Here is a 15470-nt window from a genome sequence, read left to right as displayed (position 1 = left end):
TGCTGACACAAACTTGCTGATGAATTACAACTTCACTGGAAATTATGAAGAAAAAGAGAAAATAGAGTAATTTTGTGTAATTGCGGTCAAGTTTTGAGCACTCGTGTCTTGAGAAGTGAAGTGTGTTGGCCGCAATATTTTTAGAAACACATTTTTTTTCAGTGCCATTGGCAGAACATGTAGCGCAATTTACCTCCTATGTTGTCCTTTCCCCTTAATACAAGAGTGCATACTTCTTTTTTGCTCATCTGGAGGGGGAGGACTACTAGCCTTCTCATTTCACTAATAGTCAGCAAACTGGCATGTTAAAATACTTATGAGGGAAAAAAACTGACAAACAAACGGACAGCTAAAGTGAATAATGTGTGAACCATACTGTACTACTGAACATGGTTAATTGATGAAAGACAGACATTTTGTAAATATTTTTTAATTGCAAAAAAGACGGATAGTCACACTTCCCATATGTGCACACAGTATATAGCTGTTTTGGTCTCAATTAAAAGTTCTAGTTAGATTACTGATGTATATAATTCTGTGCACTGATAACACTAAAACTAAAACATATTATCTATTTTTAGCACTCGTTTTGAAATGGGCTGTTGTCAGTGAAAGCAGTGTCTAATTGAAGTCTAAGCCTATCTTTGGGCACCAGGTAAACCGGTCTGTAAGGTGATGGGGCAATGTCAGCTCAAGGATGACAGGAACTGTCAGTTGAGAGATTAAGTGGGAATCGTCCTGGAGTAAGTCATGCTCATACAGTGTCTGCCTTCTGCTCCCTAGCAGACAGGTTTTGCCCACCCCTGCAATGGCTTGTTGCAGTCAGGCAGTGCAGTTTATCTGTCTGATCCCCACGCTCCCGTGCACAGACACACACACACACACACACACACACACACACACATAAACACACACACGCATGCACATACTTACCGTTATGTACATGTATGTAGTTTCGCACACAGTGTTTGAAGAAAACTATGCAAACATTCTCATAGATTCACTGAAACACTTATGCGTGCACACACTGACACGCACAGGGATGAAAAAAGGATTGCTTAATTGCTGAGTCTTTGACAGTTATAAACTGCTGCAATTTAAAGTCAAACCAGAATTTGTACAAGATACCGTTGCAGAGATTAATAGATAGACAGTTATAATGTTTATCAACACAAATGCTTTTTTACCTGTGATCTAGCCAACTGTGGCACATAACATGTCAGTAATGTGAGTCTTTGGTAATCACCCCTACATATAGTTCAACACTAGACAAAGCAAAAGTAGGATTATGTTGCCTAAAGCTCTCAGGTGGAGGGCATATGTATGTTGCTCATAGTTTTACAACAGGTCTGGAGGGAGCTGCCTCACTGTAGACATTGACATAGTGGTGCTGGCTTCCAGTGAGGATTAACTCAAATCACGCCAGCTCTTCAGATGGAGACCAGTGAGCAGGCGATTAGCCGTTCCACCTTTATAGGGGGATACTCAGCCAAAATGAGTTAATATCTTGGAAGCTGGAGAAGATTTTACCATCTGTCAGGCAAATCCGCCAGGACAGGCTGCACCCGAGTCCTCGCTGGCGGGCAGATGAGAGGGCGCTCCTGATGAGGACTAATTAGTGCAAATAAGCACCTTCTGAGCTTCTCAATCCTCTGACAAGTCAAGCGAGAAATTTAAGAGACAAAACTGGCAACTCGCAGTTTAAGACCAAATTCAGCTCTCTTGAATGTGCAGAGAGAGAGAAGGGGTGGTAACATGTGGTATCATGACAGGTACAATCATAGGATATCATTGACTCTCAGGGCAGAGCAAGACTGGTGTTTGCCTACGCCCCATCTGTTTTTTCCCCTTATAGACATATACACACATACACAAAGCTCTCTTGAACGCACAAAACCACTCCAAATGGTTTAAATGGGATTATGCTCTTGATGGCATTCACATCGGTGCCTCTCCAGCTAAACCAGAGGAGAATGCTCTGGGGTGATGTCTGCTCCGATGACAGGTTCCTCCATCTGGCCAAGTCGAAGATATAAACCAGCTTCAGCCCCTCGACCCTAATTACTTTAGTCATAGTTAATTTGTGCTCAGCCTACCTTTATCAGTGGATTTCATGCCTCTGCAAATGACTTGCTGTGCAAAAGGAAATGCATCAGCAGAAGTGCTCACTCGGACATGATTGCACTAAACATGCTTGTGAGTTCATATACAAATAAATGAAAACCAGACCTTGCTGCAGCGTTGCTTTAATTAAATATCTCTTTTTTGTGGCGCTGACTCCCTGATTAAACTTGCCCTGAACTTAACACTAAACACACACTCTGGTTATGTATGTGGGGGGAAAGGTTATTCAGAGACCATGAATATTTTATGGGGTAAATTCCATTTCGATTCACAAGTGGAATGTGTATCGGGGCAAAATGCTTGTATACTAAATTTATAGGGGTGTGTGTTGGGGGTGGATTTACGGCTAATTTACTTTTGCCTCAGGGAAGCTACTGACATGAAGGGATTCCAAATATACAGATAATTTCTCCTGCTGTAGATTAATTCTTCAAGAGTACCACGCCCTAGGTGAGAGATAATGGGGCTGTCCCATCTCCAGCAGGGTAATTACAGGCTGTAGGATGTTCCTACCCAAACAGACAGTGACTGGTGAGCTCTGCCACATGTTTTACCTTAATCAGTGACTCCTTTGAGTTCCTCTTCACATTTGAAGAGAATTATTGTTGCTGAAGCTGTTGTTTGAATATGGGGGGGTTGGCGGGCAGGTGGGGTTCAGTGAGAGGTAAATGTGTGGAGTCCCAAACCGGATCCCTACTTGCCCGGAGCAGCTTGTGTGGATGTGGAGCACCGCACTCCTGGTGCAATCTGCAAACAGGGGAGGCAGACAAATGCTCGCTCTATTCATACCGATCCAAGCACTGCGCTAGAGGCTAAAGTGCACAGCACTGCAGCTGAAACACTACACAGGATGGCGTGCACAGAGGGAGAAGTGGACGATGAAAGACACGGAGAAAGGGAAGAAAAAAGGAGCAGGGGACGGGGCCAAGTTTACTGGGGCAGGCGAGAGCAAACAGGGCCTCTTTATATACTGTAGCGAGGAGCCATACCTCTTTCATTGAGGGAAACATGCAATAGGTGTGGCACGGTGGCAACGAAAGGAAACCAAAACCAAATGGTAATAAGTTCAGATGGACTGCATCCCACTGAGAGCTCACCAGGGCACAAAGGGAGAGAGAGAGAGAGAGAGAGAGAGAGAGCACGCAGTACAGAATGAGGAAAGTGAACGCTGTAAATTATAAGTTGGGCGTGTTCCACAGAGCATCAATGACTTCCTGAGAGGGACTGTCTGTCAGATTGTGAGGCAGACACAGGAAAACAGGTCCAGTGGCGTGTCTCGGTTCTGCGGGCCTGTGATGAGAATGCTAATGAGACGGGACACTAAACTGTATCAGCTGCCATGGCCCGTGACTCTGGCAGGGCTGGCCCTCAGTCAGGCAGGAGGCCGTTGCGTGAATTGGGGCGATCTAGGCAACCTGCCCGTGAGTGCTCAGGAAGGAGGCAAAAAGGCAGCCTGAGTGCACCGTGGCCTAGGGCAATTCTGGACTTTTATTTTAAGATGTCGGCAATGAAAACAAACACGACACAACAACTCCCATGTTCCCCCAGGCTCAATCCACATGAAGGGCGTTCTGGATGAGGCCAACATGAGATGAGAGCAGGACCTGACAGACCAGCTGCAAGACTTTCATCCAACAGTAAAAAATCACTCTGTTGTGCCCTTTTGAATAGAAAACAGAGGGAACCCACAGGATTATTCTTGAAAGACACTTAAGCATTCCATGTAATTATATAATAGCTGTCAAACATCTGTCTTATCTGTTCAAACTGTAACTCTGTCTGGCTTTAACCTCTATACATCAGTCAACAGATTGCCTTCTGCTACTTTTTCAATCGCATTACTCAGTTAAGATGTGATTTTTATATAATTTTCCCACTGTTGGGGTAATGCTTAATTTAATACCCCGCTGTGACATTTTAATGACAGTGTCATTAACAGTGCCATTAACACAACTTAACACTTGTCAAGAGGTGCCATGTCTTTTAATGTCCACTTTCATCAAATAGTAAACTTGTTATAGAAAACCACAGTTAGCGCATGCACATAAATGACATGATTAAAAGGCAAATGCTTGACTGTGGTTTGAGCTCCAATTGTCTGTTGGCATGACTCATCGTGAGGGCACACGTTACTTTTATGGCTTGTGCTATGACGCGTAATTCTGACGTCATAGTGATGCTGTTGTACAGAGTACTGTGAACGCTAGATCTGATAGCGTAAGCCATGCAAAAAAGTGCAGACACCCTGATTTATTAGGTTGGTGAAACACAATCTATCGTATAGTTTTAAAGCTTTCCATAAACCTTCTTCCTCTTACTCTGAAGACCATTATTAAACAGTAATAAATGGAGCAGTTCGGAAATGTCAAATAAATGATCAAACTCCTAGTGGACGTGCATAAATACAATGTATCAGTTCTTTGAGAGGGAAAACGAGGCCCATGACACACATTGAAAAACAATCCCAAACAGCTTTGGCAGGGATGATTGATGCAGTACATGGAGTAGGGCCCATGACCGGCTCACCACATGCCAAGCCAACATAGCCTGCGTCTCCAAGGCTTCAAATAGCTATAGGGAATTAAATTGCTACAGACATGGTAATGGTTGTGTATTTGAGTGTTTAAAACATTGGCCACTGTGGTGTCAGTCAACTGAGACCAAAAATGCGGAGTCAGTGCAACAGAATATGTACATGTTAGCATGATCTTCTGTACGAGGATCATGACAACAAACAAGCTTCACCCTAAATGATATAACCATGCACTGGGATTATGGGGATCAGTCTGGAATAATGACTCAAACTGAGTTTTCCATCCAACTCAAAATTACATGTGAATCAAGAATTATTCTGTATAATTATTTCCTCTTCAACCTGTCTGGTTTAAAGTTGATCACTTTGGATTGCAACTCATTTTCACAGAAATTCACTTCCTGTTTTGTAAGTGTCCTTGTATACTTTGCCCACTGTGTTTAGTTAGAAATCTGAATGCAGTGTGTCAGTAATTCCCATTCAGATGTTCATTATGTGTAGAACTGTTTCTGGAAGTGAATGGATACATTCAGAATTCATTTTAATCACTGAGACATAGAGACATTTGAGTGTTACTAATAATGAAATATCTGAATAACTTAGGACTTGCAATATTCATTCTGCTTTTAACCTAAAACGAATGACATGAAAGGGGACATGGAAAAGAAAACATTCTTGTCCTCATGCCTTCTGTATGATCATACTCAAACCCTTTGTCCATATGATTTGTGTATTTGAGTAGCTATTTCAATATTCAGCCTTCAGCAGTGACCTATTCAGCCCTCCATATTGATATGGCTCAACTTTGTGAAGTGGTTTACTTGTGCATGTGAGGAGTCATTATTATTAGTATCGAGTTCTCTTGATCCAGCTGACCAACATGCACCAAATGTCACACACAGAGAGCTCAATCTCTGACTTCATTCTTGGTATTTCCCCATGATAACATTTTCTTGTCTTTCTTTTCTACCCCACAGAACCTAGCCTTTCAGAAGAGATCTGAGCAGTGACTCTGCCACTGGCATCCCACACAATGGCTTTGTTGTTCACAGGGGTGCAGGCCTATCACTTTTAGCACAGGGCCATCACGCCTACGCTTCACAGGTAAGCCATGTTTGGAGGAAAATAAACCACAGGCCCACAATGAGAGAATGGAAAGACATACCCTTTAGTGACTTGGAATGCACACTGAGATCTTATAAAATAATCAGATGCCAACCACTAAACCCATATTTATATTCAGCCCAGTGGGGTATGCTATTTATATACAATGGTATACATTTTTGCAGAATTCTACTCAATAACATTTCCATTCACATATTAATATTTACTTGTTCCATTTCTGCACACATGACACACGATGACAGAGTAGTTCAGTATTCAGAATGTTCTCAGTTAACATTCTTGTTCTTCAAGAGCTTTATCCATGCAAACTACATCTCAAAAACTTTAAACATTGTATTAATTTGTCTCTGGAGCAGAGGGAAGGTTGCCTTCAATTCAGAAGTCCTTTCTGATGATAGCTTCAACTGAAGCCTTTGGAATAAGACAACAATATTTGGGAAATGGTGTTTTTGTTTATTTTGTTAAGAGAGAGTAGAAGAGTGGTCTATTTTATGAGCATCCATAAAGACATGCTTTCTGACTTCATTGCCTGAGTTGACAAGTCGATAATTGGCAGGAGAAGGTTGGCAGTTGTCTTCCACAGGGAGAGATTCCACTCGAAATTTGAGAAAGGTCATGGGATCAGATTCAGTTGAAAGGAAAACCGACATAATTATGTTTTTGCTTGTGGTGGTTCTGCTTGGAAGGTATTCTATTGCAGTGTGGTAACCCATTGGTCTTGCTAACATGGCCGCAGAGCCAGAGTAAACAAACAAGCTCCTGTGTCATCTGCTAATACAGCAAAATGCAGTGTATCATTAGATAGATGCCATAGAAAGAGGAAGGTATGCCTCTCTCTCTCTCTCTCTCTTGCTCCACACCCCTCTCTTTCTCCTCTCCCTCTCTCTCTCTCTTGTTCCCTCTCCCTATCTCTGAACTGGAGTTTGTGCACTGTAGTAAATCAGAAGGCAACATTAGGATAAAGTATGTAACCTACTGTAGATCATGCCTCTGGTGTTTGAATATTAGGTTAATCCTAGTAACTAGGACCAGGTAACTTTAAAACATACCTGTTGTAACTGTCAAAAATTAAGATTAGCTTAAGGCATATACTGTATAGACATACAGACACTGTCACGCTAGCACATGTTCATGCACATATGCACCCACCCTATACATCCGAGCACACTGCACGTTGGGTTATTATTTCTTTCCTCAAAACCACATTGCTGCAGTTGCACAGTAAACATTAAACATTACAAATGCAAGTCAAGACAACTTTCATAATTCCCCTCTCTCCTTTATGTACACACACAAGCACACACAAATAACTGTTTATACAAATATACTAATATACTAATAGCATATTAGTCTGACATCAGCCATGAAAAATCCTCTTTGCAATGCAAGCCTTCAAAACACACATGTCAACTCCTTAATGTTTTATATGTTAAAGGAGAATTCCGGTGTGATATTGACCTAAAGTGTGTTGAAACATGATACCGAGTGTGAACGTATGTCTCATAGCCCATCTCGGCTTGTCCCCTGCACTCCAAAATCTGGCACTAGTTAGCTGATGCTACCAACAGCTTTTTCAATGGTGGTGCTTCGGCATCGGGCTAGCCATGCAAATAAATCACTGTTTTACACCATTTACGAGACTCAATGTATCTCCACACTTCATTGGTAGACTTCCGAGGGCCCTGACATTTAAAACGAGACATTGAGAACTTTGAAAAAGCAGTGGTAGTTACAAGACGATTTATACAGACAGTATCTTCACGAAGTTTAGCGTTTGCAGCCATCTTGAATTTAGTCACGATAAGTCGAGCGACGAGTAAGAATGAACAGGTATGATACGGGATCAGATTCCAAAAATAATTCAGTGGAAATGCATGGATTCCAGTTTCTTGTAGCAGCAACTGGAATCCATGCATTTCCAGTGAATTATTTTTGGAATCTGATCCCTTATCATACCTACCACCATTGAAAAAGCTGTTGGTAGCATCGGCTAACTAGCGCCAGATTTTGGAGTGCAGGGGACAAGCCGAGGTGGACTATGAGACATACAGTACGTTCACACTCGGTATCATGTTTCAACACACTTTAGGTCAATATCACACCGGAATTCTCCTTTAATACTAAATGTTTCATCTGTTCATGCTGTATATTCATATATACAATTAATTTTGATCTTTTGAGGCCATTTCAGTCTTCTTTGTAATGTGTAACACAAGCTTAAATCATGCCGAAGCTTATACTATTTCATAGTAATATTTCTCTCGACATGTGATCATGATATTCCACTTTAGGCATCCAAAACAGCAAAGGTATGCTCACGTAGTGTGTGTACGTGCGTGTGCACGCGAGTAAGCACGCACGTTTGCACATGTGTGCTCTTTCAGGATCTTCTAAGAAAGTTCAGATGAAGTATCCTTCTGCTGGCTGCACAGAGCCCGGCCAAGACTGACACATGAGAACAGTGCCTTTTCATCTTGCTCAAAGATGCTCTTTTGTCAGAAAGATCACTCATATGTAATACAGAGTATTAACTTCTTCTTTTACATGGTTAAAGCAAGTCTCTGCAAGCCTATCTGTGTTGGACCCAGCGCAGCCACCATGAACAGTAATCCTCTTGTTAAAAAAAGGACATACCAGCTTGTATTGGTGCAGGCTTTCATTGTAGACTGTACCCCTTACTCGATGCTGGCGCCTGGGGTTTTCTTTACTCAACTGCCCCGAAAGTTTGCTCTTTAAATCAGCTGTATCTTCATGCTGGAAAAAAAGTCATGGGGCGGTGAACATACTTCCAGGCCCCTAGATGTGTCTGTATGGCCATAGGAATACTATTACAGATGTCTTATCAGCTAAATCTGTCAGGGGCTATGATAAGCAGCCATATTCAGTGGCTGAAATGGGGGTTGGACAAAATGTTGGAGGGAAGCAACCTCACCAGTACCAAGGCGCACACATGGGACAGTAAAAACGGATTTTATGATTTTCACCTTCCTATTTATTTAGCATTTAACGCTATAATAATTACAGATGACCACCCCATACCTATCATTGTCTCCCATTCACTGTACTTGTTGATGGTGTGAGCCATAGGCCCGTGTGGAGTGGAATCCACTCTACTCCCCAACGCTGCTTGGATAGGAGTTGTCAGAAGTTAAACAGATGGAGGTTCAAAGCCCTGAATTCAGCGGCAGGTCTGTGATTACTCCACCCTCCCATTCACCCCCACCTGGGGGCAGGTCTGTCATCAGCCTCACCTTTAGGCTCCAACAAGTCCCCAGGGGCCAAAGGGTCGAGGCGGATGAAGAGACCCGACGCCCCTCCCTCCCTCTCCACACGTGCGGCAGACACTCATCGTCCTCAAGGGCGGCGGCAGCAGCATCAGCAGCAATGGCAGGGAGGGAGGAATGGATAGAGCGAGAGAAAATGGGGAATGAATGAAAGTGCGAAAGTGCACATTCCTGACTGCTGACCTCTTTCCGTGCGCATATTCCACAGGAGCTGCGCTTATCGCCTCCTGGCCTCGCTGTGCACGGAGGTCCCCCTCTCAGCCGCGCTCACGGCGCAGGAGGGAGAGTCCGCAGAGACAGAGCCGCTCCCGCAGCCAAGCCCCTTCTCCAGTAACGCCAGGCGTGCAGAAAGAAGCTTGGCGTCAGGGGTGGCTGTCTGGATCATAGCATGACAGGTCGCAAGAGAAGAGAGAGAGAGTGAGAGAGAGAGAGTGAGAGAGAGAGAGAGAGAGAGAGAGAGAGTGAGAGAGAGAGAGAGAGAGAGAGAGAGAGAGAGAGAGAGAGAGAGTGAGAGAGAGAGAGAGAGAGAGAGAGAGAGAGAGAGAGAGAGAGAGAGAGAGAGTGAGAGAGAGAGAGAGTGAGAGAGAGTGAGTGAGAGAGAGAGAGTGAGTGAGAGAGACAGAGAGACTTAATGTTTTTTTGTAGGCCCATGCTGTTAGGGAAAGTCCCATCATTGTCAGAGTGGAGCCCACGGGATGTGACAGGAGAGCCGGGGCTGGTGGGAGATCTCCTCTATAGATGTGCCCTCCTGATGACACCCTAGCCTCCCCTGCTGTGTCTGTCTGCAAGTGTCAGGACAATACTGAAAGAATTCCATTCTCTTACGTTGGTTCACATTGGTTTGCATTGTGTATGTGCATGGGTGCTGATCCAACTTACACGAATGGCGCTTTGAGCGTGCCCATACCCATGAATGATTTTTGTACATCATGTTAGGGATTTACTCCAAAAAAGAGAGAGAAAAAGCATGATTGAGCTTAACGTTGTAACAATGACCTGTGGCCCCATCGACTAAACTGAGCCAGCGCATTTATCCTGGGATTTTCTAATCAATACCCTTCCACTGATGTCCCGTGAATGAATGCAGGGTTATTGCTGTGGCCTGAGAGGGACAGATTAACCGCATATACCCAGAGACGGGCGGCTCTTTTATTCTCTTCAAGTCAGTCATTTCCCCTCCTTGTTTCCTTCCGAAAACACTTAATGTCCTTAAGTTTATTCCAAGTTGTGGAGTCGCTTTGTCCTGTCTTGCTTTCATGTCACTCCAGGACATTTTATACCAAGTGGAATACAATATAAAAAGAGCAGTCACTTTATTACTGAAGGGGCCTCACCAAGCCACTGTGCTGATTGCTAGACAGATGAAGTCTGTTTAAAGGAGAATCATGGAAGGGAATGTGTGCTGAACTGCTATTGGTCACATCGTCTGATCACATGAAATCAGCCTGCACTTCAACTTCAACATATTATATATCCATAAGGAAAATGTTTTCAAGTATAAATCCAAAATAATTGCATATCACAACTGACATTCATTAAAACACACACACACACACACACAGATCAACCCCTAAACTCATCTCATGGTACCTACCAGCAACATCCTTTTCCTATTCCCCAGTTTGAGGCAGTGATGACATTCCCAGATGTGAATTAATAAATGCTATGTGGTCCTTCTGCTGAACTCTCTTTATTTCACACAGTTCATTGGCAATACAAGCTCCATGCATCAGCAGAGGCTTGTGCTCGACACCCAAAATGTTTTTACTCTCCAGGAATAGAACACGTGGACAACATGCCCCGAGTTTCATGTTTAAGACACATCATTTTTCATGTCTTTTTATCGGGAAGATGGCTAAGGCTGCCTGAGTTTGTTAACCACATGCTGCCGAGCTAAAAATACATTAATGTGCAACAGTCAAACCACAGCACGCCCATTGCATGCATTGAAATGATTTAGCATGGATCAGCATCGCCTAGAAATTAGGTTTCTTTGTGCAGTCACATGTTATATAAGCTGCCAACAGATATCTTGAAGATGGAAAATGTGCAACAATTCAAGCACAAGCTGGATAAATGTGACACTATCAATTTTGCCTCGCTTGGTCAAGTGCTGGTAAGCACAGAGCCCTTTGAGGAACTAAAGGGCATTAGAAGTCACACATGGTTTTGGGTTCTGTTTGGAAAGTTCAAAAAAAGAACTTAATTTCCTCACTGAGGGGTTGTGTTTCAGGTGACTGGTTCCTGAAGGTATCCTGAGCTGCATTGCTGCTGCTCACAGACGAAGACAAACTTGACTAAACTTAGACTCATGCAGGGGGAATGTGGCAGAGTTGGTAGAGCACAGTTCCTCTCTCTCTCTCTCTCTCTCTCTCTCTCGTTCTCCCTCTCTTTCTCTTCTCTCTTTTTCTCCCTTCCTCTCTTTTACTTTTCCTCCCCTCTCTGTCTCTCTCTCTCTCTCTCTCTCTCTCTCTCTCTCTCTCTCTCTCTCTCTCTCTCTCCCCAGATCCCAGTCCAGGGGAGGCTCCTCCAAGTCGGCCATGTGGTAGTATGTTTGTCTCTGGGCTCCACAGGGCTCTAGGCCACAATGCCAGCGCCCTGCTGCAGCCGCCTGCGGCGGTCAGCTCAACTCCCTAAACCTCTGCCCATGCCCTCCCTACCATCAGCAACACCAGCCCTCACCACGACCGCCACGTCCAGTCCTCCCCGCAGAGGGACTGCATTCAGCACTTGTCCCATCCATCTCTGTGATACGCTGAGCTGAAAAGCTTGTGTTCAGCCTCACTGTTTCTGAATTGAGGGACACAGGGAAGAGACGGCCAGGAACTCAGCTGGAGAACGGTGACCCTTACACCCAGAGGTCAAATATGTTTAGCCCCCCCCCCATCTCTCTATTTCTCTTTCTATCAAACACAGTCTTTATGTGGACAATAGAACAACCATTATAACCCATATCGTTTTATGTAAACATGCTTCCCGGAGGTTGTTGATGTGATTTTTTTCTTTTTCTTTTTTCTCCTTTAGTTAGTACTATAACGTCCAGTAGGCTGATGAATGCATGTCATCATGCTAAGCCACAGAATTGGCAGTTTGCAGAATGCAAGCTTTCATAAGCAACTTATTTGGCTTGGCAATTCATTTGTATTGGAAACAGAGTCATCATTAAAATCCTCAAGTTTCCTTAGTTGGGACATCCAAATTTGCCACCCACGTGCTACATTACATCATTAGTCCCTGTAACTCCCATATCTAAACCACTGAGGTTTCGCCATGACGCGGCCAAGTTGTGTTAGCCATTAGCAGGATGTTAATTTGATGATCCACTGGACTGTGTTGGTTCTGTGGTGCGCGGTGTGGTTGTTTGGGAAACACACCTCGAGGCTGGGGAGTGGAGCCTGCAGCCACTCGGAACGGAGCTGAGCTGGGACCCTGAGTGGCCGATCCATCTCCCGCAGACAGATTTGCCATTAATAGAGCCGATGGAGCCCAAAGGGACGATTATTCATATGTTCCATGGATCTTATGTGTCGAGTCCATTTGTGTTTGGATCTGTGCTTAATGAAATGATTTCTTTAACTCTTTCATTTGACTCTTTGGAGACAACCTACGCTCTGGAAAAAAAAATCCAGCTAGAAAGGGATTTAATTTTTCACTTTAATTGAAAGCAAATGTTTGACTGTTTGGATACCACTGGAAAACACATTTATTCTCCATTTATTACATATCATTCATAATTGCTTTTTACATACACCTGATGAGAAAATTGGGAGCATTAAAAGCTCTGGAACACACTTTGAACATTTTTCACTTACAGATTGTGGGATTTTTTGGATACAACATATTCCAACATGTAGGAATATATTAAATAAATAGGGTGTACTTAGTCTCCAGAGACAGCAGAGCTGCTGGAAAATTATTCATTGACAAAGTGCCAATTTCAAGTCTGAACACTGCGGCTAAAATTCTATAGGCTACAGGACGAGACTCCTGATGTATCGCAGTTCTAAGCATCAACAGCAACTTAAAGTGCTATGACCCATTTTATGAAGTCTTTTAAAAAGAAAGTATGTTGTTATGTCATAAGCATACCTAAACATGAAAACAACCACAGGACTTCGACATCAGTGCTCTTCATCCACCGCTGTTAAATGTGACTAAGGTTTATTTTTTCATGTAAATCCATCAGGTTGGCATGTGAGAGGGGAACTACGTAAGCGTGCATTTAAAACAAATAAAATATGAGGCAGAATGATGCAGGGTGTCTCAGGAGGTCGGCGGGGCCTTTTAAAGGCAAACTTGCCATGGAGAGTGATGTTTTGATAAAGTTCAGACATAGCATGACGTAATCCTGTCTCCACTGGGAAAGGCTAAATTTATGATGAGTTTTATGATGGTTTGGTGTGTATGTGTGTGTGCCTGTGTATGTGTGTGTGTGTGTGTGTGTGTGTGTGTGTGTGTATCTGTGTGTGTATGTGAGTCTGAGAGACAGACTCCGGGTGTACAGTCAGAAGTGGCTTCTTAGCCTGTGGTAATGCTTAATGTTTGCACTATGTCGGGTGGCTCCTGTCATGTTGATAAAGTAAGTGAGGAAACCGACCCTGCTGTCTGGGTTGTCTGGGCAGACAGTCACTCCGCCACCTAACGCAGTCTGAAGTCTGCCAGACTGAGTGCCTGTCTGCCAGGCCCTCAGACACACTATCCACTCTTGTCTACACACACACACACAAACAGAAACAGAAACATGCACAGACACACACTCACAAAAGAGCATAACTTCATACAAAAGCACAATCAAAACACCTTTTTGATTTTGCACATGTACATGATGTGAAAACGTAGCATTCACACATACTCTCTCTCTCTCACTCACAGACACATACAGTATGTTTATTACGCTAGCAGTTACAAAGTAGCAGTTATTAGGTTAGGCACACGCACGCACACACACACATACAAACACTTACACAATTCCAAGGAAATACAAATGAATGTTTTCGCTCTAGGCCAGTGGAAGACTTCTGGCAGTAGCCATGTGGAAGGGTCTGCAAACCAGAGGGCCAGCAAAGTTCTGGAGTGTGGATGCTTCAGTGCATGCATCAATATGAGTAATACTTTTAATTATGGGTGTTGCGATTGTATCTAGTTTATTTCCTGGAGCATGTTCCAGGTATTGGGTCACTCTCGCTCTGCAGAGGAAAATCTGTTCCCAATTTAAATTCCTGGAAGACGAAAAATCTATAACAATTTTTGTTTATTTTCCAACGTCATTAAACCTATGTATATACAGTTGAACAAACAGGCACTGTCCAGTCTACAAGGGGCACAGCAATGTCGAGGGTGTCAGCTTGTGGAACATTTCAAACACGGCGAGATTGCGATGCCATTTACGTAGGCTCCAGCGCTAATTTCTATCGAGTCACATTAGGACTCAACTTGGGATCGGTGGTGTGTGTGTGTGTGCGCACACGCTCGCTCGCTTGCAGAGAGTGAGAGCGAGAGCATGGCTCAGGAGACTCCATTACCTCTTTAATTGCACTGAGAAAAACCAGTCCCTCTCTACCGGCATCTGTGCACAGTTTAGCCCAGAGGGGGCTGAGGATGTGTTCCACTGAGGGAAGCCAACGCTGCTCCAGGGCCCTCAGGCCTCTCTTTAGCACTTGGAGAGTTGGATGAGTGTGTGCGTGTGTGTGTGAGTGTGTCGGTAGGGGGCAGGAAAGGGGTTGATTACAGATCAGAGGACAAAGGTCTCCTGTACCCGAGATGGGGCTTGCGGCCGGGGTCGACCGAGCGAGCGCAGGAAGCAGGGTGCTTGCTCTGCCCGGTGCGGGGACATCCATCCCTGGGGTGGATCATTAGCGACGCACCTCTGTGCGGAAAAAAAAAAACAAAACACACAAGTCCGGCCACCTGCTGCCGGCAGCTGGACTCACGTCACCAAGTTGACAGGAATGGAAAAGGTCACAGGGTCACCATCCATCTCCGCAAACCCCTATGGCTGCAGGGGGTGGGATGGAGGACAGGGGGGGGGGGGGGCTTAGGGGTGTCACCTTGCCTTTCCCTGGCCAGCTGGGATTGAGATTGGAGGGGTCAAGGTCAGGGAGCAGGTGGGCCTCTGTGCCCCCATAGACCAGAGCACCACAGCAATTATCGCCTCTGCCAAAAAAAAGTACATACAAACACATGCATACACACACACAGAGACACCTACACAGATACACAGACACACACATACTGTATATATTCTCTTTTGGCTAGTTTGTCTTCATCTCTCTGACTCATCTGAAAACCTTCCCTCCCTCCCTTATTCTCTTTTCTGTTCTTCTCTCTCCCTCTCTCTCTCTCTCATTCCTTCTCCATGTTTCTGGAGTGGAGCCAGCCACGGAGAGGAAACACAAAGCTTCAGT

This window comes from Alosa sapidissima, chromosome 2, assembly GCF_018492685.1.
Source record: "Alosa sapidissima isolate fAloSap1 chromosome 2, fAloSap1.pri, whole genome shotgun sequence".
NCBI classification, from domain to species: domain Eukaryota; kingdom Metazoa; phylum Chordata; class Actinopteri; order Clupeiformes; family Clupeidae; genus Alosa; species Alosa sapidissima.
This window is presented reverse-complemented; position numbering follows the sequence as displayed.